Source organism: Mustela erminea, chromosome X (assembly GCF_009829155.1).
Source record: "Mustela erminea isolate mMusErm1 chromosome X, mMusErm1.Pri, whole genome shotgun sequence".
Classification (NCBI taxonomy): Eukaryota; Metazoa; Chordata; class Mammalia; order Carnivora; family Mustelidae; genus Mustela; species Mustela erminea.
The window spans coordinates 38,245,390-38,269,767 of record NC_045635.1 but is presented as its reverse complement, the minus strand read 5'-3'; the positions used below and the strand labels follow the sequence as shown (position 1 = coordinate 38,269,767).

General features: G+C 42.1%; 1 long non-coding RNA gene across 1 annotated transcript in view; it reads left to right on the top strand.

Moving 5' to 3' along the window:
- LOC116582422 overlaps positions 1-24,378 on the top strand; it is a 125,173-nt gene that overhangs the window by 16,788 nt on the left and 84,007 nt on the right. The window contains exon 2 of the long non-coding RNA XR_004282425.1: positions 21,984-22,090. This is a non-coding gene — a long non-coding RNA (uncharacterized LOC116582422). The remainder of the gene's footprint in view (positions 1-21,983; positions 22,091-24,378) is intronic.

The window sequence follows — 24,378 nt, the reverse complement described above, 5'->3', positions numbered from 1 at the left end:
ACCCACTGAGTCACCCAGGCACCCCTAAGAAATACATTTTAACTTGCAATCCTCTCCAGTCTCTGGTTGTTTGCCATTCATCCACCGTAAACAGCCTTGGTTGGAAAAACCAAAATTTTGCGACGTGACCCAGTGGTATCTTTTAGAACTGAAGGTTAGCAAAGTCTCAGGAATCCGCTGTCTGAAGTGTTTTCTGATGTGTTCTTTCAGAAGTGGCAATGGGAGTGTGGCACAAGTGTAACCAAATTAACATGAGTTTTCTCCTTGGTAAATCCCAGATAGAAACTATACCAGGGAGAGTTGTTGCACAAAGGAAACATAATTTGCGGCAAAAAAGGACATCATGGGGAATAACTTCCGAAGTGGAGACTCCCCGAGCAAGGGTGGATGGGTTCCTTTTATTTAGGGTTAGGACTAATATTTAGAAAGGGGAGTTTTGTCATGGTCTGTAGAGGCTGGTATAAGGTCCCACATACACCTTTAAAAAAATTGCCTATCCATACATTGTCTGTGATGTAAATGTGGCTTGTGCTTCTCCCCAGGGGAGACTTACTACTCTGATGAGTTAAAGGTAACTGTCAGTCACTCCATGGGTCTCTCTGTGCAGGGGTGAGCTGAGGGTTTATCTCCTACTGGTCAGGGTTGCCTGGCCAGGAGAGCTTCAAAAAGGTAGCTGTTATCATTTGACAGATAGTATCAATTTCCATCAGGGATGTTATGCCCCTCGGGGATTTTCCCTGAGTTAAGAGATAAGTTGGAAAGAAGGGCTTAAGGAGAAATGTGGGACGAAGGTCTGTGGGGACAAGCAGGTGAGCAGTAAAGGTCAGGTCTTGGGGTCTAGCTGGTGACAAAAGTTTCTTTCACACCTAACTCTTGGGAAAGTGGATTGGTACAAACTTAGTAGAAAATCAATTTGGTGGGGCACCTGGGTTGCTCAGTGGGTTAAAGCCTCTGCCTTTGGCTCAGGTCAGATCTCAGGGTCCTGGGATGGAGCCAGCATTGGGATCCCTGCTTGGGGGGAAGCCTGCTTCTCCATCTCCCACTCCCCCTACTTGTGTTCCCTCTCTCGCTGTGTCTCACTCTGTCAAATAAATAAATAAAATCTTTAAAGAATTATCTTTACAAGGACTTTTATCATGGCAGGAGAAAAATATGATGATATAAGATTGAATAAGTATGATAAAAAGTTAAGCGGCATGTGATCTCAATTATGTAAAGCAAATATAATCATTGAAACATTAATCCCAAAATTTAAGCTTTTATTTTGAAATAATTATGGGCTCATGGAAAGTTGCAAGAACGGTAGAGAAAGGTCCTTTGTACCCACCTAGCTTTCTCCAGCAGTAACTTACCACTAGCATCACTGAAGTTCGTTCGTTCATTCGTTCGTTCTTTCTCTTAAAGATTTTATTTATTTATTTATTTGACTGAGAGAGGGAACACAAGCAGGGGGAGTGGAAGAGGGAGAAGCAGACTTCCCACTGAGCAGGGAGCCCCGTGGGGTGCTGGATCCCAGGAAACTGGGATTATGACCCCAGCCCAAGGCAGATGCTAACAATGACTGAGCCACCCAGGCACCCCTGAAGTTATTTCTGAATAATAGTCCATATAAACCACCAGCAATTATACTTCATGTGTATACATATCACTGTTGACATGCCAACACTTTGATTTATAAAATACTGTCATTCGGTCAAATCCAAGTAAGAGTTGTAATCTAGATAATTGCGTTGCCATTGTCAATTTCCTGGTTTGGCTACCCATTTACACTCTACCTCCCCAACACACACACACACACACACACACACACACACACACTCTCCATGCATGGGCAAGAGCCACACAGTGTTTCATAATTTTTTATACTGTGCTGCTTCTTGACCTAAATTCTCCCTCTGTATGAATTTTTGCTTGAATGTTCTTGATTCACTTATCTGAAAAAAAAAAGAAGCAGCAGAAAATGGAGGTCATTTGCTCCCCAGGTAGGCAAAGCAAGACTTAATTACAATTTCAACTCTCCTAGGAATGTGACCTTGGAACAGTTCTTCTGAAATTCTTTGGCTCCTGTAAGGTGATCTGTATTTGTAAAAAACCTGCGGTCCCTTCCCCCAACAAAGATGTCCTGGCCTGAAACAACCATTTGTTCTCTTTTGTGAATAACTTTTTTGCCCTATCCTCCCTCTCTCCTATAAGAGGCTTCCATTTTGTATCATTCCTCTCCTTGCTAGATGGAGTGCTGTCCTTCTCGCGAGACACTTCGGAAAGCCAATGACATCTTTAAGCTCACTTGGTTGAATGTTGATTTCTAATGAATTTGGTGTCAGCGAAGGGATTAGAAGAAGTCAACCACGACTGGCCTTTGGCGACGATTGAGAAACAGACGTGGGGGCCCGAGAACTCCTGAGTTCACCGTGTTTCTGGCTGTTTCCAAGGGCTGTGTTCCTCTCGGTGGATCTTAGCTCTTTTTTTTTTTTTTTCATTCAAGCTCCCAAAATAACTGGGTTTCCTTGACAGGGCAGGTCAGCTTGATCTGGCAGGGTTCCACCCTAGTTGGCTGATATGGGTGCATCTACGTGAAGCCAAGCCTTTGGCCTTTCAGACCTCAATTCCCTGGCTTGGAAAAACCTTATGCATTAGCTCCGTCTTGGGATTACAGGCTAGGAACAGCTGATGTTTCAGTCTGCGCTTCCCCATTGGTTTGGAATTGGTCTGCAGTCCCTGTTCCTTGGAGTCTGCTGGTTCAGTCTCTTCCTTAGTGCAATACTGCATGGCGTTGCTGGTGGCGCGCAGAGCGTCTTCTGGTCACCCGGAGGCCATGACTCCGATTAGTTACTGCTGATACATTCAGGTGCCTGTGTTTGTATTGCTTTGTGTAGATAAAAGTTATCGCTACCTGGGTATCTTGGAAGCTAGAAAGAAACCCCAGCTCTTTGGTTTGTCCCCTTGGCACAAAATCACAAACCTTTTGGAACTTCTTAACAATCAAGGGAGTTTGATTGGAGTGTTGGTCGAGTCCAGCTGCCTGGGAAACACACTTTTCGCAGGGAAGGAGGTTCTGCGGAGAGCCAACAGTTACAGGCTGATATGCTTTTTTACATCTTGTAGAAGCTCGGGAGATTATAGATTGGCATGTGGGCAGGAATCAGGAGTTTTAACATTAAAGAACGCAGAGAGTAGGAGCATTGATTGCTATCGCAAGGACAAGATGGGTTTTCCTTCAGGCCACTCATTCACAAAGCAGGCAGGGGCACAACCTATGCGTCACGGGTCAGAAGACATGCTTCTGGTTTAGACGAAGTTTATGTACAGTCATGCTGACTTAGACGGAAATCTAAAATTTCCCCTCTGTCTCAGGCCTTTTTTTTTTTTTTAAGATTTATTTGACAGAATAAGGAAGGGGAGAGGGAGAAGCAGGCTCCCTGCTGAGCAAGGAGCCCGATGGGAGGTCCCTTCCAGGACTCCAGGATCATAACCTGAGCCAAAAGCAGACTCTTAACCGACTGACCCACCCAGGCATCCCTACCTCAGGCCTTTAAAGAGTTGTTTTCTCACATCAGTTCCCAGATTCCCAGATTCCATGATAGGAACTGTTGGTGGTAGCTGTCGTCCTCATTCTTTGATTTCTTGCAGGCTCATTCAGCCCTTTCCTTACTCCTCAGATTAGTAGTGTGGCTCTCATAAACCCAAAAGACCTAGCTGTGGGAAATGGGGTCCTTTATATCCAGAGAGGTGAGTGACTATGCAACAACCTTCCAGCCTACCTGCCTATGTTATATATAAAATATATAGTCCCAGGGATGCTTGGGTGGCTCAGTTGTTAAGCATCTGCCTTGGGCTTGGATCCAAGATCCCAGCATCTTGGGATCCAGTCCCTCATCAGGTTCCCTGTTCGGCAAGAAGCCTGCTTCTGTCTCTCCCACTACCTCCTGCTTGTGTTCCCTCTCTCACTGTGTCTCTCTTGGTCAAATAAATAAATAAAATCTTAAAAAAAAAAGTGTAGTCCCAAGGGATGCTAGGGTGGCTCAGTTGGTTGAGTTTCCGGCCCTTGATCTGGGCTAGGCCTTGATTTTAGGCTCATGGGTTCAAGCCCTTGTGTTGGACTCCATGCTGGGTGTAGAGACTAATTATAAAAAAAAGCATAGTCCCATAAGTTTCGGAGATGTAACAAACTGACAAAATTTTACTAAAAATGACTTGGAATTACAAATGGTCATTATGAGGAACATTCCAAATAAATAAGATCATTTTATTTTGTATGTATTTATTTTTTTTTTAAATTTTAAGTAATCTCTATGCCTAATGTGGGGCTCAAACTCACAACTCCAAATCAAGAGTGGCAGGTTAGAAGCAAATGATTTTTATGTAAGAGGAATAACAGTTTATAGACAAAATCTTGAGGAGTAATTATATTTCATGGTATATGTCCTTAAAAATAGCTTCCTAATCTCTTTGGTAGCTTGAAATTTCAGAGTTTTGTTAAGTTAAATTAAATGATGGAAATTTACTGAATATTTAGATCATTTCCAAGTAAGGTATAAAATATGGAAATATTAATTACTGAACATAGGTTTATGCACTTATAGCTTATTCCAGAAAAGCTGAAGATTTTTGTGTTAGTAAACATGCTTTGTGTCATGCTGAAACATTTATTATAAGAAAGCATATGCTTCTAGAAATTATAAAACGTATTTATAAGTCTGTCAAGCCACAGACTGCTAATACCATTCATAATTGTTTACTTCTTAGTTTTCACTAAAAATAAGGTTTCTAAGTGTTAAGAATTCTCATTCATATATGTAATTGAGGCTACTAGAAATAGTAAGGGGAGAATCTTCATATGCAAAGAAAGTAAGATGTGTTTTCCATAAAAAGAAGATACAGGGAATGGAGAAGCATTTTTTGAGGAAAAAAAGTTGAAAGTTTCTGAAAAAGGAATCATTGGAAAGGTATTTTATGTGTGCTCAGGACTAAAGTTGAAATGAATATGCCTTTATTTATTTATTTATTTGAATATATTTTAAAGATTTTTTATTTATTTATTTGACAGAGAGAGATCACAAGCAGGTAGAGAGACAGGCAGAGAGAGAGGAGGAAGCAGGCTCCCTGCTGAGCAGAGAGCCCGATGCGGGGCTCGATCCCAGGACCCTGAGATCGTGACCCAAGCCGAAGGCAGCGACTTAACCACTGAGCCACCCAGGCGCTCCATTTGAATATATTTTAATATCAGAAGTGTAAGAAGACCTCAGCTACCTCCATTTTGACCTCAAACTTTATAATTAAGTTCTTTCCAGCTTAATTCTTAACTCAGGCCAAAGACCCTTCAGGCAAAGTACCCTCTGATGGGAATCGAAAGTACCCTGCACCCCTCCCATTAGCAATAAGAACTGTCTTGAGCCAGCAAGACCCCACCCATGTCAATGATGAGTTGACCTTTCCTGCCCACCTGCACCTAGCCCTGACCTTTGTTCCACTTTTCCCTTCTATAAACTGAGAAGTTTCAGCATTTTGAAGACTGTCTTTGAATCACTAGTCCATTGTCTGCCCAGTGGGGGCCTCAATGATTGTTTCACCTCCACTGGTTTTTCCACCTTTAGGTTTTGTCAACAGGGAATGGCTGAACCTGGTCAGTTTGGGACTCCTGCTGCTCTTGTACCCACCCCCTGAGCCCTGGTACAGAAGTGGGCTGTTGCAAATTTAGAATTTGGTTTTCTCTCTTAAAAGGATGGAGAATTTATATATATATATATGTATATATATGTATGGCTTTTAAAGTCCTTTTGATAATAGATTGTGAAGTTCTTTTACTTTTAAAGTACTCTACCCAGAAAACAAAGATTCTGCATTTTATCACTGTAATTTCCTATGTTTGCTCTCCTTATCAGGTCTTTGAATAAGTAGGAAAATTGAGTGTTAATATTAAGAGAGTGAAGTTTTGTTAATGGTAATTAATAAGTTTTATAATAATCTGTGATCCCATTCTGACAACTGCTTTAACAGATTTTTTTGGATATTTTTCAAAAATGCTCACCAGGTAAACCCCCCCCTTTTTTAAAGCAAGCTCCCCCACAAAAAAAAAAAAGCTCCATGCCCAAGGTGGGGTTTGAACTGAAGACCCTAAGAACGTCATATGCTTTGCTAACTGAACCAAATAGGTGCTACCTTCCTAAGGCAAATTCTAAATGAAGTCTTTTTTTTTTTATTAACATACAATGTACTATTTGCTCCAGGGGTACAGGTCTGTGAATCACCAGGTTTACACACTTCACAGCACTCACCATAGCACATACCCTCCCCAATGTCCATAACCCCACCACCCTCTCCCTGCCCCCCTCCCCCTGGCAACCCTCAGTTTGTTTTGTGAGATTAACAGTCTCTTATGGTTTGTCTCCCTCCCGAACCCATCTTGTTTCATTTATTCTTTTCCTACATATATGATAGTTGACTTATTTTGCTAAGCATAATACCCTCTAGTTCCATCCATGTCGTCACAAATGGCAAGATTTCGTTTCTTTTGATGGCTGCATAGTAGTCCATTGTAGATATATACCACATCTTTATCCATTCATCTGTTGATGGACATCTAAGTTCTTTCCATAGTTTGGCTATTGTGGACATTGCTGCTATAAACATTTGGGTGCACGTGCCCCTTTGGATCACCACATTTGTATCTTTAGCGTAAATACACAGTAGTGCAATTGCTGGGTTGTAGGGTAGCTCTATTTTCAACTTTTTGAGGAACCTCCATGCTGTTTTCCAGAGTGGTTCCACCAGCTTGTGTAGGAGGGTTCTCCTTGCTTCGCATTCTTGCCAGCATCTTGTCATTTCCTGACTTGTTAATTTAAGCCCTGAATGAAGTCTTTTTTACCTGGAAGAAACTTTGGCATTTTTCCAGACAGTCCCAGCAACATTTCAATGGATTTGGTAATTAGGCTTATTTGATACGTTCAATTATATGGGAAGCTTTGTCAAAATAGAAATAACACTAAGCCTTCTGTTGTGTTTGTTTAGGTATATAAATGTTCTAGAAATTATATGAAACTCCTAAAAATCTGATATGTCCTGGTAGACTGTCATCATTATAATTTGAGTTATTATCCTAAAATGTTGTACGTCCTCTGGGATCCCAGTCAAAAATGGGCAACAAGCGAACAATCTTCTTCACTACTATTCTCTTACCTTCTAAAGTTGTTGTCATCAAAATTGAGGCTCACACCTTAAAGACTAAACCTGAGTATCAGGGAAATGCCCCAGCTGACCTTCATGTGTGTTCAAAACACCGAATTCAACTGAGTAAATTTGAAAATACTAATTGGCTTTATTAAATGACTCATGATTCTCTATAAAGTAGAGGGGTCCTCTGAGGTGCTTTGGGACATGAAAGACTGGTATAGGAAGAAGGAAGCAGGAAGAAGGAAGTTGTACTAGGCAGAAAAGCTGATTGATTGTTGCGGGATTACTTTCCTTTAGGGGATGGCAGGGGATATATCTGGCTGACTCCTTCCCTAGTGTTGATCAGGTAGTTCCTGACTGGCTTATGATTCCATTTCTGGGAGAGCTGGAACTATACTTTAAGTTTGATGCTGATGGGGCTTAGTTTGTCACTCCCATTTTGGTCTGTTGTCTTGTTTTTAACACGATGAAAGAAAATCATTGTGATTATCTGTGTGGAAGAGACAGTCACACCAGCCCCCCCAAACCTGTTTTTCCCTTTTCTCGTTAGAATAGAACCCATAACTAAGCCCAGAAAAAAAAAAGAACTAAAACCCATAGTTTTTGCTGCTCGGAATAAAGACTGTAATTTCCAAGGCTCTGTTGTACTAAATATGACTAAATTCTGGCTCATAGATGCAATTGGCAATGTCATGTGAAACTTCTGGGAAGTTTCCTTAAAGGGAGGGATTGTCCACTCTTCTTCCTTCCTGCTGCTACCTGGAATGTAGACATGAAGGCTAGAAATCACGTGGGTGCCTGGGTGGCTCAGTGGGTTAAGCCGCTGCCTTCGGCTCAGGTCATGATCTCAGGGTCCTGGGATCGAGTCCCGCATCGGGCTCTCTGCTCAGCAGGGAGCCTGCTTCCCTCTCTCTCTCTCTGCCTGCCTCTCCATCTACTTGTGATTTCTCTCTGTAAAATAAATAAATAAAATCTTTAAAAAAAAAAAAAGAAATTGCGTGCCATCTGAGATGGTGAGATAGAAGGAGGCTGGTAGAGTAATAAGAGGGAAGGAGTATATACACATTTCTAGACTCTTCTGCATGAGAGGTATGTTCTTTTTGTTTAAACCATTATTATTTGGGGTTTTCAGCCATAAGCAGTTGAACTTAATCCTTCTGTATAGTTCTTTAAGTGAATGTGGAACAGAAAATACGTGAGTATTGTTGCCTTGCTCAAGGAAGGTAACTGCCAGCTGTTTCTGTTCTGTTCTACCTTACCCCAGGGGCTGACGTTCTCCTTTCGTGCCTCCTATCTCCACTTTTTGTTCAAGAGTGGAGGGAGAGGGGGGCTTAACAGATTTCTGGTATTGTGGGAAAACTGGGTTGTCCACAGATTATGATGAGGCGGGGGAACTAGAGGAAAGCTGATCCCCTTATCCTCAGCTCCCTGGTTATTGTGACAGAAAATCCATTCCTCCCACTCTTCTGTCCTTCCTTTTCCATTTGAATGTCTCTTGTGCATCTCTTTCTACTTTGCCTAGGCTTTGTCTTATCTAATCTCTGGGAGAGGAAAAGCTGACATCCACATTGCCCAAGAATCATTTTTTGACACACAAGTTAAAACTTTCTTTGGTCATTCTTTATGTACCCTAACTTCACCTTCCGTGTAGACTGGAAGAATGGAAGCAGCCCTCAGGGCACCAGTGAGAGTAGAGTGGGAGCAGGAAAAGACAGAATACCGCCAGAATAATATTTTGAAATACAACCCTGTCGTGGGAGAGAACCACACTGATGACCGTGTGGACACCGGTGATGGTATCCCTGGGACATGCTATCTGTGGACCGAATTAAAGTCCCCAAAGAGTCTCCCAGATACAAGAAGAAATAATAAAACGTATGTGGATGACAGGTGACTCCAGTTCTGAGTGACGCATGGGATTGGTAGAATGATGTGATGGGAACTCCATCTTCCTAGTGGCTCAGTGGTTGACCTTGAAGTTCCCATACTCAGAGGGCAGGAGTGCCTAGCTCCTTTGAAGGTTCTTATGTGCAATGACAGGACATTGGGGAAAGGTAAGGCTTTCCAAGCACATCAACATCAGTTCTTTGCCAGACTTCTGGTCAGCAGTAATATTGAATCAAGCCCTTTGGATAATTTTTTTAACACTGGCTCTGGCTGTCTGCATCATTGCCCCTCCAGGGACCACATCTGACATTTGTAAACGTGTTTACTCTTTCTTTCGCCTAAATAGACAAGAATTGGAAGAACCGTCTGAATCATGTGGCTGTAGGCAACTTAAAGTCCAGGCTCTTCTTTAAATCATCCTTTTAACTTTCAATATTTTGAGACAGAGTTTGAACGGGAATGATAAAAAACCCGAACCAAACCAACACAAAACAAAACAAAACAAAACAAAACACTCACAAAAACCCCTACAACAAAACCCAATCACCCAGGCAGGGCTCTTTTAAGCAGATAAACAATTAAGCTCAAATCTGCCTCACTTAAGAAATGCAGCTCCAGGCATTCCCACTGACTGGGACCAGGGAGGCAAAGTAAAATGGCAGGGTAAACAAGCAATTATCTACACAATTTGATCAATGTGGAACTGGAACACCAGGCAAACAAGACCTTCCTTAAGAGCATGATCTTAAGAGGGACTTGAATTATAAACCAGATAACTGCCTTCAATTTCCTCAAATTGTTTTTGTATAAACACTTGAAAAGGGCTGAGGGCGTGTGCTGGCTCCTCAGTGTTTCTCCCTCTTCCGCACTGATTTTTCCATTTTTCTCTGCCCTGCTCTGACCCCCGTGGAGTGCACGGTCTGAACACCCGGGCCTTTTAGCTTCTGGTTGGGTTGGGCCAGAGAGGTAGGGGTTATTAGCAAAAGACTGAAGGGTTGGAGGACAAGGTCAGGGTGTTCATTGCATCACCATCACCATCTCTCCCCATTCCCCACTTAGATGAGGTTATGGTCATGATTGCCTCTTCTTGTGTGCTGCCATTTTCCAGCTCTCAGCCTGGATGCCTTTTTTTTTTTTAAGATTTTTAATTTATTTATTTGAGACAGAGAGAAATAGAATGAGGGGGTGGAGCAGAGAGAGGAGAAGCAGACTCCTGGCCGAGGAGGGAGCCCAAAGCGGGGCTTGATCCCTGGACCCTGGGATCATGACCTAAGCCAAAGGCAGACGTTTGACCAACTGAACCACCTATCCTTCCCCTCCTCTCCAGCCGGGATCCCTTAACACCATTTCTTCCCTATGCCCTGTCAGGCCAAGTAATGGCTTTCCATCCTGCTAGTCCCCTGAGTGCCTTGGCATCTCCTGTAGGTTCCCTTTACCCAGCCCACGCCTTTGTAAATAACTCTCCTTTGAAAAAGTTCATTCGAAAATCCCAACTGAGCTTGTCCTGTGGCTCTTATCAGGACCCTGATTAATGCTCAACTGCTTAGAGCAAGACCAACTGATAAGAAAGACTTTGTAGCTCTGTTTACTTTCTGTGTCTGTTTTTATTTCTGAATCTTAATTTTTTTTTTTTTTAGATTTTATTTTTAAAGACTCTGTACACCCAAGGTGGGGCTCAAACTTATACTCTGGAGTTCAAGAACCACACGCTCTGCCGACTGAGCCAGCCAGGCTTCCCTCTGTGTTCTACTTTTAAATGAGTCCCTTAAAAATATTTCAAAAAATGATGCGGTGCCTGGGTGGCTCGTTCAGTTAAGCATCCAACTCTTGATCTCAGCTCAGGTCTTGATCTCAGGATTGTGAGTTCAAGACCTGCATTGGGGTACATTTTCATTAAAAAAAAATTTCAAAACGTGGGCAATTGCAGTGTATATGCACAATAAATAAACTATTCTAAACTGCTGAGCTGGAAAGAGAATGTGTAAAAAGAGGTGACCTGACCTCTGTTATCAGTCATCATGATCCTTTGTGTTAGGGTGAAAGTTCTTTAGAACAGTTTCGATTGGTAGGTGTGAGCATGACTCAGCCTCATTATTTCCAATTGCTTCCTGTTCACATAAAAAACTTGTAGTTAACAGCTCTTGCTACAAGTGTAGAGCACCTGTGTTGGCCCAAATCCTTCCGGTTTATCTCTGTGATATATTAAGGTTAATTAAATATTTCCCCCAGGGGACTAAAATCTGAAATCATGAGATTTTTTTAAAGATTCTATTTATTTATTTGACAGACAGAGAGGGAACACAAGCAGGGGGAGTGGGAGAGGGAGAAGCCCAGGGAACCCGGGGCTCGATCCCAGGACCCCCTAGGATCACAACCCAGGTCAAAGGCAGACGCCCAGCGATTCAGCCACCCAGGTGTCCCCAAAATCATGATTATTGCAAAAAAAAATTTTTTTAAAAGATTTTATTTATTTATTTGACACAGAGAGGCAGAGAGGCAGGCAGAGAGGGAGGGAAGCAGGCTCTCTGCTGAGCAGAGAACCTGATGCAGGGCTTGATCCCAGGACTCTGAGATCATGACCTGAGCTGAAGGCAGAGGCTTAACCCACTGAGCCACCCATGTATCCCTGCAAAAAAAATTTTTTAAGTAATCTTTATGCCCAATGTGGGGCTTGGACTCACTACCCCAAGATCAAGGGTCCCATCCTTGGGGTGCCTGTCTGGCTCAGTTGGTAGAATCCAACTCTTGATCTCTGTGTGGGGAATTCAAGCCCTGAATTGGGGGCAGAGATTACTTAAAAAAGAGAGAGAAAGAGTTGCATGCTGTACCAACTAAGCCAGTCAGGTGTCCCTGCAATAAAGTTTTTTTTAAAAAGATGAGAATAAGCTGAGAGCATCGGAAATGGGGCAAGCAAGCAGAGAGCGTTACAGATAAAAAGACATAAATGGACACTGTGCAGGTGACAAGGGTGCCAGGCATTGCACGGTCTTTCGACACTTCTCCATGATTTGAGGAAGGGAAGGGTCTAGAAAGACTGGCTATTGTCTCTGAGCATGGAGTTTGCTGTATGATGGGGACTTTCTCAGGACTCACTAGCAAGACCCAGTGTGTGTGTGTGTGTGTGTGTACGTACAGTAAGACCACAGGTTTTTAGACTAGGGGTTCTTAACTTAGGGTCAACTTATAGAATTCAGGAGGATCAGTGATCTTGAAAAAGGAAAGAACTTACGTTTGCATTTTTACTAACTTCTAGCTAAGATTAGCATTTCTTTCAATTACGTATGTAGGTAACAAACCACAGTAGCAGTAGTAGCACTACCTGTGACTTTGTCACCAATAAGCATCATAGGCAGACATTGTTAACATCATACACTTCTAGAAGGTATCTTGAAAGTTCTTTACACTCATCACAATAATTCGAAATTAGTCCTAAAGCTCACTGCTAGATCTTGCTACTTCATATACTAATAAAGAATCTCAGAAAAAAAGAATCACACATATTATTTTATTATGAAATTTTAATACTTTAGTAACTTGTGTTTCAATGGAATTGGTTTTCTCTGTAATCTTAGATCTTTTCCTTTATTAATTTAGACACATTATTATCCAGACTGTAGAAGGATCCGTGGCACAGATCTGCCTTAGTTACCAGCTCTGACTTGTAAATCATTGCAAGTTTTCTAGTCTATTGATTTTTTAGATCTCAGTAACCACCTCGGTGGTTACTTTTTGAAGATTTATTTATTTTAGAGAGGAGGGGCAGAGGAAGGAGGAGAGTCTCAAGCAGTCTCCCTGCTGAGCACAGAGCCCAGGGATGGGAGCTGTGTGTGGCTGGATCCGAATCTGAGCCCAAACCAAGAGTTGGACATTGAACCGACCAAGCCACCCAGGCGCCTGCAGTCATTAGGTTTTGAATGATCTGAAGAGATAATTTGGCTTCTGTTGAGTCCAGAAGAGAGTAACTTCCTTGGAAAGTGTTCCTAGGAGCACTGTCCCCTGGAGATAGAGGAGTCCATTCTCCATTACTTTTCCTGTTCGCACTGAGGGGTAGCAGAATATGCCATATCAAAATATGCCATATTGATTATATATTATTTTGAGCTGGAGGCAAATGAGAATCCACAGATACAAAATGAAGCCTCTCTGGAGCTTTTCTTATCTGAGTAAAAGCAGAAACTTCTGAGAAATGAGGATTGCCATTAATTCCCTCCCTTAGGCAGGATTACTGGCCATGAAGATGGAGAGTCAGCACCATAATGGACCTGCGCAGATAACCTTACCTTCCATAAATTTTCACCATCTACTGACCCTTTCACAGTTTGCTGTGCTTGAAAGCCTACAACCCTTTTCCCTCTTCTTTTCATGTGTCTATGAATGCACTGCTGTTTTGTTAAGCTGCTGTATAAGCCCAAGTTCTAACAACTTTTTTGAGTTACGTGTCTCTGAGTTCTCCCAGGTGTATGCATGTTGCATATGTTAACGTACTTCTGGTTGTGTTTCACTTGTTCAGAACCCAAGATGGGTAGAGGAAAAAAAAAATCTTTCCTTCTCCTATGTCATTTTGGAAACCTCCCTTGCCTGCAATTGAGGAGCAAAGAATGAAACTGCCAAGTTTAATAGTCATGGTTTGCTTATAAATATCTGCTGTCCCAGCAAAAATGGCATAACTAGTCCTAACACTCAGGCTAAAATTTTCCTGCCCTCTTATTTTTGCATTACACGGAGTTAGCCTTGTAAGCAAGTTCCAGTTCTTCCAACCCAACTGTACTGCTTCCGCCTGGAACTTCCATTAACAACTTAGATTGTGTATTCATCTCTGTTTGCATTGTCCAGCTTCCCACCTGGATTGCCAACTTCTATGTGACGGGTGTTGTGTCTTATAACAGGAAATGTAGTTACATTATATGTTGGTACATACTCACCAGTATCACTGTATTATTTCTCAGCCATGCTCTACAGAAGCTGTTAGCAATCGTATTTGACTTGTATACATATCACTCTTGAAATGCTGACACTTCAGGGGTGCCTGAGTAGGGGTGGCTCAGTCAATTGAGTGTCCAACTCTTGATTTCAGCACAGGTCGTGATCTCAGAATTGTGGGATTGAGCCTCGAGTTGGGCTCTGTGCTCAGTGGGAACTCTCTTGCTCTTTCTCTTTCTCTCTGCCCGCTTCTCCCCCAACTCTCCTCTTCCTTAAATCAACCAATCAGTCTTTAAAAAAAGAAACATGCTAACACTTCAGTGTTAAATAGCATAGCTATTTGGTAAAATCTGAGTAACAGAGCTGTAGTCTAGTTTAATTGTGTAGCCAATGTCAGTTTCCTGGCTTGGCCCTCTCTGCCTGCCCCACTGCTCACTGCCTGCCCACAGTCTGTGCATCCACAAGAGCAACACAATGTTCCATGATGTCACCCCTTTATTTGTGCTGCAGACTGGGCTTCATTCTCTGTATGAATTTCTGCCTTGATGGTCTCTCTTCATCTAGGCTAAATTAAACATCATCTCCTTATGAAGTTGTATCATTCAGTAAATACGGTGTCCCAGTTGATTTAATGGTCTGCCATTCTAGCAATCCAGGTTCCTTTACTTCCCTTACCCCAAAGGAAGGTCTTCTCTCATCTTTTTTTGTACTCTTCATCCTCTCGCATTGCCTGTTTCACACTCGTGTTACTTCCCACACTGTCCGCGTCAGAACTTTTAGATGTAAGCCTGTTCTTCATGTGTATGTGAGAGTCATTTAAAACAAGACCCAAAGCTCATTTTCTTTTATTTTTAAGATTTTATTTATTTATTTGAGAGAGAGAAAGTGAGAGACAGAGCACCAGTGGAGGGAGAGGGAGGGACAACAGAGAAGCAGACTCCCCACTGAGCAGGGAGCCCGATGCCGGGCTTGATCCCAGGACCCCGGGATCATGACCAGTGCTGAAGGCAAACGCTTATCCAGCTGAAGCACCCAGGCGCCCCCATAGCTCATTTTTATCATGTCATCTCCAAGCCATTTGCCAAGAGGATCCAGAGAAGATGTGAACGAGCAGTTTCAGAGCAGCCTCAGTGGAAAAATACATTGAATACGATTAATTCTTTGCTTTGAGGAGGGAGGCAGATCCAATATTCCTAACTAGTTTAGGATATCTGCTTCTGTGGCTGGTGTATTAAATCAGAGACAGCACACCCCCAGGCCCCTGACATTTCTTTGCTGTCTCTCTTTCCCTCTCTGTTTCTCCCTCTCCCTCCTTGGCTTGTACCAAAGTGAAATGTTAAAATATTTCAATTGGGTTTAAGTTTTAAATATTAAATGATGCTTTGGGAAATTGTCCGTGGGCACAGTTTTATTAAAAGAAGAGTTTCCACAGGATGTTACATGTCCTCACATGTACTCCCTGGCCATCTTTCCTTGCCCAGTTAATAGGCTATAATTTGGCAGGTGACTGCCCGCTATATATTCTAGGAGCCTTTTAATTATTTTATATCCCTCTCTCTTAGACGGATGAACTTTAGATTATGTTTGAAGCAGGATTATATTTGCTCAGTGTTCTACTTGCTCTTCCCAAACCTTTGATTATTGTGTCCCTTGAATACTGTGCTCTTGTTGACATTTCAGTAGACTCTGTCTCTCCCAGGGTTATTAATGTAGCTGATGACCTAGTGAATAGAAAGTCACTTAGTGACTGTCCCTTACAGAGGAATTTTCTAGCTCTGCTGCAAGTCATTGTGTGCCTCCCATGCAGTTCTTGAACAATCAGGGTGTAAAAATCCCTTTTTATAGCCCCCTTTTTGAGAAGCTCGATCACCACATCTTTTTTTTTTTAAGGTTTTTCTTTATTTTAAGATTATATTTTTTATTTATTTGATACAGAGAGAGAGACAGACACAGAGATAGCACAGGCAGTGGGAGCAAAGGAGGGAGAGGGGAAAGCAGGCTCCCTGCTGAGCAAGGAGCCCAGCGGGGGGCCTTGATCCCAGAACTCTGGGATCCTGACCTGAGCCAAAAGCAGACGTTCAACTGACTGAGCCACCAGGGGCCCCTGTTTTTTTTTTTTTTTTTTTAAGATTTTTAAAATTTATTTGACAGAGAGAGAGATAACAAGTTGGCAGAGGCGGGCAGAGAGGGAGGAGGAAGCAGGCTCCCTGCTGAGCAGAGAGCCCGATTCTGGGCTTGATCCCAGGACCCTGGGATCATGACCTGAGCCAAAGGCAGAAGCTTTAACTCACTGAGCCACCCAGGTGCCTGGGGACCCTATTTTTTTTTTTAAAGTTTTTATTTGAACTCCACTTAGTTAACATACAGTGTAATGTTAGTTTCAGGTGTACAGTATAGTGATTCAACACTTTTCATGTAACACCCAGTGCTCATCACAAGTGTACCCCTTAATTCCCGTCATCTTTTTCAGGCATCCCCCACCCACCTACTTATTTTTTATTTTTCTCAAGATTTTTATTTTTCAGTAATCTCTACCCACAATGTGGGGCTTAAACTTACAACCCCAAGATCAAGAGTCACATGCTCCTCTGACGGAGCCAGCCGGGTGCCCCAACCTCTTATTTTTTATAATCATGTTCTATTGAATATGATTTCTTCTGTCTTATTTATGTTGATTAATTTTAAGGGCTTTCTTGAAGTATAATTGACACACAACAAACCGAACACATGAGGAGTATGAGTTGATATATTTTAGCATACGTGTGCACACTGAAACCATCACCATGATTAAGAAAAGGAACATATCCACCAGCTCCAAAAGTTTCCTTGGGGGGCTTCATCATCCCCTCTCTACACCTAACTCCCAGGCAGCCACTGATAATGCTTTCTGTTACTCTAGATTGGTTTGCAATATTCTAGAACGTTGTATATGCTGACTCAGACAGAATGTATTCTTTTTTTAAAAAATCTGGCTTCTTTCCTCAGGATATTATTTTGAAATTCATACATGTTGTCTTATGTATCTCAACTTATGCTGTTTAATTATTTTTTAAAAATATTTTCTTTATTTATTTTGAGAGAGAAAGGGAGGGAGAGCACAAGCAGTGGGGAGGGGCAGAGGGAGAAGGAGAAGCAGACTCCCCGGTGAGCAGTGAGCCCCATGCGGGGCTCTATCCCAGGACCCTGGGGTCACGACCAGAGCCAAAGGCAGTTGCTTAACCAACTGAGCCACCCAGGCGCCCCTCATTCTGCTTTACTGTGGATGTTGGGTGTTTATGGATACTGGGCAATTATAGAGGTACCACATTTTGTTTATCCATTCGCCTCTTGAACATTGGGTTGATTCTAGTTTTGGTTATGACAGATGGAGCTGCTGCGAACATTCACGTACAAGTCTTTGTATGGACTTCTGCTTCATTTCTCTTAGATAATGCCTGCAAATGCAACGCCTGGTCACACAGTTGTTATGTTTCCCTCTAAGAAACTGCCAAACTGTTTTCCAAGGGGTTGTGCTATTTTACATCCTAGCAGCAATGTAGAGAATTTCCAATGCCTCCAAATTTTTGCGATATTCTGTTGAATATTTAGAATGTCACCTTGGGGATGCCTGGGTAGCTCAGTCGGTTAAACCGCTGCCTTCAGCTCAGGTCATGATCCCAGGGTCCTCAGATCGAGTCCTGTATTGGGCTCCTTGCTCAGAGGAGAGCCTGCTTCTCTCTCTCTCTAACTCTGCCTGCCACTCTACCTGCTTGTGTTCTGTCTTTATCTCTTTGACAAATAAATAAATAAAATCTTTAAAAAAAAAGTGTCACCGTGGCAAAATGGATGTGATGTGATTGCTATAATAAAGAGAAAGCTTTTTTTCCCTTTCCTTTTTCTTTTCTTTTTTTTTTTTTTTTTTTTTTTTTGGTGTAGGAGTCTATTTCCATGTGTGGTTGGGACAACTAAGTATTGTTGTAACAAATGTTACCTGTTCTTAAAATCTAAATTCCTGTTTCCCTCTTAAGGAAAATCCTATCCCATTGAAAAGAAATGGGACAATAAAGTTCAATTATGGAAAATGAAACCATCAGGGCACTTGGCTGGCTCAGTTAATAGAGATGCAACTCTTAATCATGGGGATGTGGGTTCGAACCCCATGTTGGGGCTAGAGATTACTTTAAAAAAAGAGGAAAATAAAACTATTGATTTTATATTTAAAGATCTAAGGCATTTTAACACGTATTAGGAATAATTTTTGAAAACTTGTATGACAAGAAGACGATAAATTTATCACCACATTTTTTTGGTTTGAAATGTAAAAATAAACAAACATTCAAAGTATTCAATGAACACATTTCTTAGTGACATATAAGTGACCACGAGTCCTGCTCCAGTAAAGAAATACACTTTTCTATGTGTCAAATTCATTTCGGGCAGCAGGGCTAAGGAAATAAGTCAAAGAACAAGCCATTTCATGAGCATTTCTTTGCTCAAGGATTATTGTTCAGAAAATGTAGAGAAATATAGTAGAGTCATTTTTGTGTCTCTCGTACTTCACTATGGATTTTACTTTGGAACGTTTGTACAAAACAAAAAGCTAGCACCTTCACATCAGGTTATAGACTGCACAGATAACGTGGAGTCTAACTGGTGCATGATGAACATTCTTAGGTCTTTGGGCTTCATTGTTGATGGCTTTCTGGGTTGAGTAACCTTGAGGCAAAATCCTTTTGGTAGGTCAGTAAATAAAGTGGTTTTACTGCATTTGCTGGAGCAAATAGAGCTAGGGCAATGATCCAGCACCTTGGGATGTTTAAAAGACCTAAAAGTCTTGGAAGCCATTGCACAGTGGGATGATGTCTTACCCTGTATTGTATTCCAGTCAGTTTCAATGAACCCTTCAGTCTGGAGAACGTTTATGTGAATGGATCTTACCCAACATGATATGGAACATCTTAAAATTATGGAAAACTGATACAGATAAGATCTTTTCAGTATTTTAAATTGTTGTGAGAAAAAAAAAATTCTTTAAAGATTTATTTTTATTTATTTGAGAGAAAGACAGAGGGAGAGAGCATGAGAGGGGAGAAGGTCAGAGGGAGAAGCAGACCATCCCGTGGAGCTGGGAGCCCGATGCAGGACTCAATCCTGGGACTCTGGGATCATCACCTGAGCTGAAGGCAGTCGCTTAACCAACTGAACCACCCAGGCGCCCAAGAAAAAAGGTTTTTTTAGTTTTTTATTTGAGAGAGAGAGAGTGAGTTGGGAGAGGAGCAGAGGAAGAGGGACAAGCAGACTCCCTGCCGAGTGTGGAGCCTGATGCAGGGCTGAATCTCCCGACCTGGAGATCTTGACCTGAGCCAAAATCAAGAGTTGGCTGCTTATCCAACTAAGCCACCCAGGTGCTCCAGAAAAAATATTTTTTAAAGATTTTTTTTGTTTTTGGACACCTGGGTGGCTCAGTTGATTAAGCATCTGTCTTCAGCTCAGGTCGTGATCCCAGGTCCTGGGATGGAGTCCTGCATTGGGCTCCCTGCTTGGTGGGGAGCCTGGTTCTCCCTCTGCCTGCTCTGCCTGCTGCTCCCCCGCTTGTGATCTCTCTCTGACAAATAAATAAATAAAATCTTGATAAAAAAGAAAAGATTTTTGTTTGTTTGTTTTTCTGTCCTCTCTATACCCACAACCCTAAGATCAAGAGTTAAATGCTCTGCCAACTGAGTCAGCCAGGTACCCCTGTGAGAAAAAAATATTTTAAATGCAGGATATAATTGTTTAAAAGTGATATTAGGTGGAAGAGATCTTTTGTACTTAGCAGCAGAGAGGAAATACAGAATGTATGTATTTTTGTTCTTTTGCTCAGCATGAACTTAGAGGAACATTTTCATGTTTTATGAATTCTTTGTAATCACTTTGCGATGGCACAGCAGCCCATCGGATGCATATATTGACTTGCTTTACACGTTTCACATTTATTTGTTTTCATGTCTTTGCAACTTGAATTAATCCTGTAATGAAAAAAATGTGTAGACCAAAGCTTTTTTAGTATTTGGAATTGTTTCTTTAGGAGCGATTCCAAGAAATGGAATTACCTTAATGTAAAAAATATTAATCTTTTGGTTTTAATATGAAATGTTACAGTACTTCCCAAAAAAAGGTGCCAATTTGTACCACACCAATGGTAAGAATGCGTTGCATTAAAAACTCACCAGGGTTAGGCGTTTTACAATTTTTTTCATGTATGCTAATTTGATAGAGAAAACATTGTTCTCTTTTAACTGCATTTTATATTACTGGAGGTGATTTGTTCTTAATATTTGCTTTCTTTTGATTTATCTACTCATGGCATTAAACATTTATAACTTTTGAAGAGTCCATGCTTTTATTTATTGATGTATATATATGAGCTTCTTAGACATTAAAAATATCAACCCTTGGTCTAGCCATGAAAAATTTACCACAAATGAACACTCAGCACATCTGCCTGGGACTCTAGTTCTAAAATAGCTGTAGGCTGAAACCTCCCTAAAACTGAAACTAAGTTGAAACTAAATTATTTTGTAAATTGCAGTGTCCTACCACCTCTTTTCAAAGTTTCACGTATTACCACTCCTAAAACAACGTTCTAAGGAAGATACTTTCTGTTGCATTCATATTTTAGCTATTTATACCCATGGCCTTTCTGTTTCCCCAACTTAGAATATTTTCTATATTTTATAAGGAATTGTTTGAGGTCAGAGTCCCTAGTCCCAGAAAGTTGACCCTGAGCCAGAGCTTAGTGTAAAGCTTAGTGTATAGAAGTGTATTCGGGACCATTCCCAGGATCCACATCTGGGAACGTGAAGGAGCAAGGCCTGGTGGTGCCGAACTGTGCTGGAGACAGAGCAAAGAGCTCAGCTCATCTCCCGGGGAGCTCTGAAGCTGGCATGACCCTTCGGAGTTGCTATTGACCCTGAGATAAGAGGACCAGTCTTTCCACTCTAACCTTGATCCATCAGTGGATGAGGTCTACTCCAAGAAAGAGAGCATGACCATGAGGTAGTTGATTCTTTCTGGCTTTTGGAGACACCTGGACAGGCCTCAGCAGAGAGATACGAGCCGCAAACATTCCCAGCAGTTGGGACAATGAGTGTCTCAGTCCTCAAAGTGGAATCTGGGATAATGGATCATAACAGGATTGAAAACCCTGGCAAGACTTAGAATTCTTTGGGGGTGAGGAACTATTTCTCTGCCATATCTGATCTTCCCCAGGCCTGAGAGGTTGAGTGTGGCTTTGTTAAACCTAATCTGGTCTCAGGTCTTCTTCGCATTCTTGGTCCTATCTAGTGCTTTACCTTAGAGCTTCGGATGGAGTTCAGGTTCTTCCTGGGACTTACGATTGCCATTTCTGAGACCCACATGGGGGTTCCATGGGTGTATGGGCTTTGTGTGAATTACACATAGTCCTCTTATTGCCCCAGGAAGAGGTCTGCACCAAGCCCTCCAGATCTGATAGGATCCTGGTCCCAGGACTGCTGTATACCAAAGTGGGCCTCACATCTTCTTTTTCTTCTGACATCCCACATCTCACTCATGCTGGACCTAATAGTCCTTGATTAGATCCTAAATCAATCAGTCTAGAACTTGGATGTTGAAGGAGTTGCTACTCAAGCGTTAGCTCAAATGTTTCTATCGGCTTTGAGGTGAGATTTCTAGGCCCCAACAGACGATAGTCATTTTGCAGGGTCCTTTCTGTTTGTATTTTTTACTATCTACAACCAAGGAACAGATAGATGTACCAGAGGCCCCTAGAAATAAAAGATGGTTCTTTTGAGAGCCTAGCTGTATCTGTGGTAAGGCTTAGTGAAACCTGTTGAAGAATAGTATTCATTCTTCCAAAGAATGCCAAGTGCCACTCAGAGGAAGTAAGGGGGAGTCATGGGACATGTTAAGGCAAGTGCTGAATATGGGGACCACCTACAGAGCATCTTAACAGACCTTTCTCCCTCAGAGGGCCTAACCCAACCCCACTGCCTTTTCTCTTCCAGATTTCCATGTACTAACACCAAGAAGTGGTCAAGAAGCATACCGCACTGCTCCTGGAGTCAGAGGAACTTGATCGCATTTTCTCCATGTGCAGCTGTAAGGAAATCTGGTAACTTCCCTGAACCTCAGTGTTCTCTTCTATAAAACTGGGAGCAGTATCCTATCTTGGTTCTTGTGTTTTTTCTAATGGCATCACTGAAGCACAAGGCATTCCACTTGAGTCAGTTTTTCGGGTAATAGAGCCATCTAATAGGTGGCATAATGTTACCGATTTTGGGTGGAAATCTTTCAGAAAACTACATTATAGGGACGCCTGGGTCGCTCAGTCAGTTAAGCATCTGCTTTTGGCTCAGGTCATGCTGTCAGGGTCCTGGGATCGAGCCCCCCCATTGGGCTCCCTGCTCAGTGCGGAGCCTGCTTCTCCCTCTGCCTCCTGCTCCCCCTGCTTGTGCAAATGCTTGGTCTCTCTCTAGCTCTCTGACAAATAAATAAAATCTTCTAAAAAAACTACATTATACATTATATATGCTATACATTATAAATTTTTTAGAAACTACACTATACATAATACATTGAAGTTTTTTGAAAGTAGTTCCCAAGAAACATAATCCTTTTTAAAAAGATTTTATTTATTTACTTGACGGAGAAATAGAAAGCACAAGTAGGCAGCAGCAGGCAGAGGGAGAGGGAGAAGCAGGCTACCCGCTGAGCAGGGAGCCTGATGTGGGACTCGATCCCATGAGCTGAAGGCAGGCATTTACTCAACTGAGCCACTCAGCTGCCCCTAAACATAATCTTTTTGATGATTTGGGCCACCATTATGAATAGCAGCCATTGTACTTTGATATCATGTCCTCCATATACACTGTGTCGTTTTTTTCAAAGATTTTATTTATTTATTTGACAGAGATCGCAAGCAGGCAGAGAGAGAGAGAGGGAAGCAGGCTCCCTGCTGAGCAGAGAGCTCGATGAGGGGCTCGATCCCAGGACCCTGAGATCATGACCTGAGCCAAAGGCAGAGCTTTTAAGCCACTGAGCCACCCAGGCGCCCCTACACTGTGTTTTTTCTCAATTTTAACTTTCTACTGAAATACACTGAATATCCAGAAAATCACACAAACTGAACACAACCAGGTAGTTAGCAGCCAAATAAAGAAACAGAACATTACCAGCACCCCAGAAGCCTGACTCATGCTCCCTTGTAATCACTTCATGTGCCCCTCCCAAGAGAAGCCATCCTCCTGACTTCTAGGAGCACAGGTTAGTTTTGCTTTAAGTGTTCTCTCTTTGTAATTATGTTTATTTAATGAAGAGAATGTATCATCTCTTCTTAGGCTCTCAGAACTTTCATGTCGTTGTACACTTTGATTCTGCTTTATTGGCCTGTTATTCTTCATCAGTTAGTTTTTCAAGCTACATTTTATATACCTGCTGTATGCCAGGCACTATTCTAAGAACTGAGGACAAGACATACATAGTCCTTGTCCTCATAGAATTAAGGTGGGGATGACAGACAACAAAAGGAAACACATAAAAGTACGACAGATTGTCATAGTGTTGTGATGGGAATCATTAAAGTGCTGAGATAGGGAGTAAAGTGAGACAATTTTTAAAAATTTATTTTTCACTTTTATTTTTATTTTTTTGAAGATTTTATTTATATATTTATTTATTTCGGACTGAAAAAGAGAGCGCAAACGTTCCCAAGTTGGCAAGGAGCAGAGGGAGAGGGACAAATAGAGTCTATACTGAGCAGGGAGCCCAGTGGGGGGCCTGATCCCAGGACCCTGAGAAATATGACCTGAGCAGAAGGCAGCTGTTTAAGCAGCTGAGCCACCCAGGCGCCTCATCATTTTTATTTATTTATTTAAATATTTATTTATTTATTTATTTGACAGAGAAACACAGCGAGAGAGGGAACACAAGCAGGGGGAGTGGGAGAGGGAGAAGCAGGCTTCCAGCAGAGCAGGGAACCCATAGTGGGGCTCGATCCCAGGACCCTGGGACCATGACCTGAGCGGAAGGCAGACACCCAACGACTGAGCCACTCAGGCGCCCCATTTTTATTTTTTAAAAACTAACTTATTTGAGTAATCTCTACACTCCACATGGGGCACAAACTCCCAGCCCCAAGATCAAGAGTCTCATGCTCTACCAACTGAGCCAGCCAGTCTTCCCTAGGGAGGAAAGTGAGACACTTTTCGTGGAATTGTCCAGACATGTGTTTCTCAAGAGTGAGACTGAAGTTGAGTAAGAGAAAGCCATGCAAAAAGCTAGGGGAAACATGCCCTGTGCAGAGAAACAGGAAGCTCAAAGGCTGGGAGTTGATAATAGAATGTAGCATATTCTAGGAACTGAGATAGGGCTCATGTGGAGAAGGTGTTTTGAACAAGATGA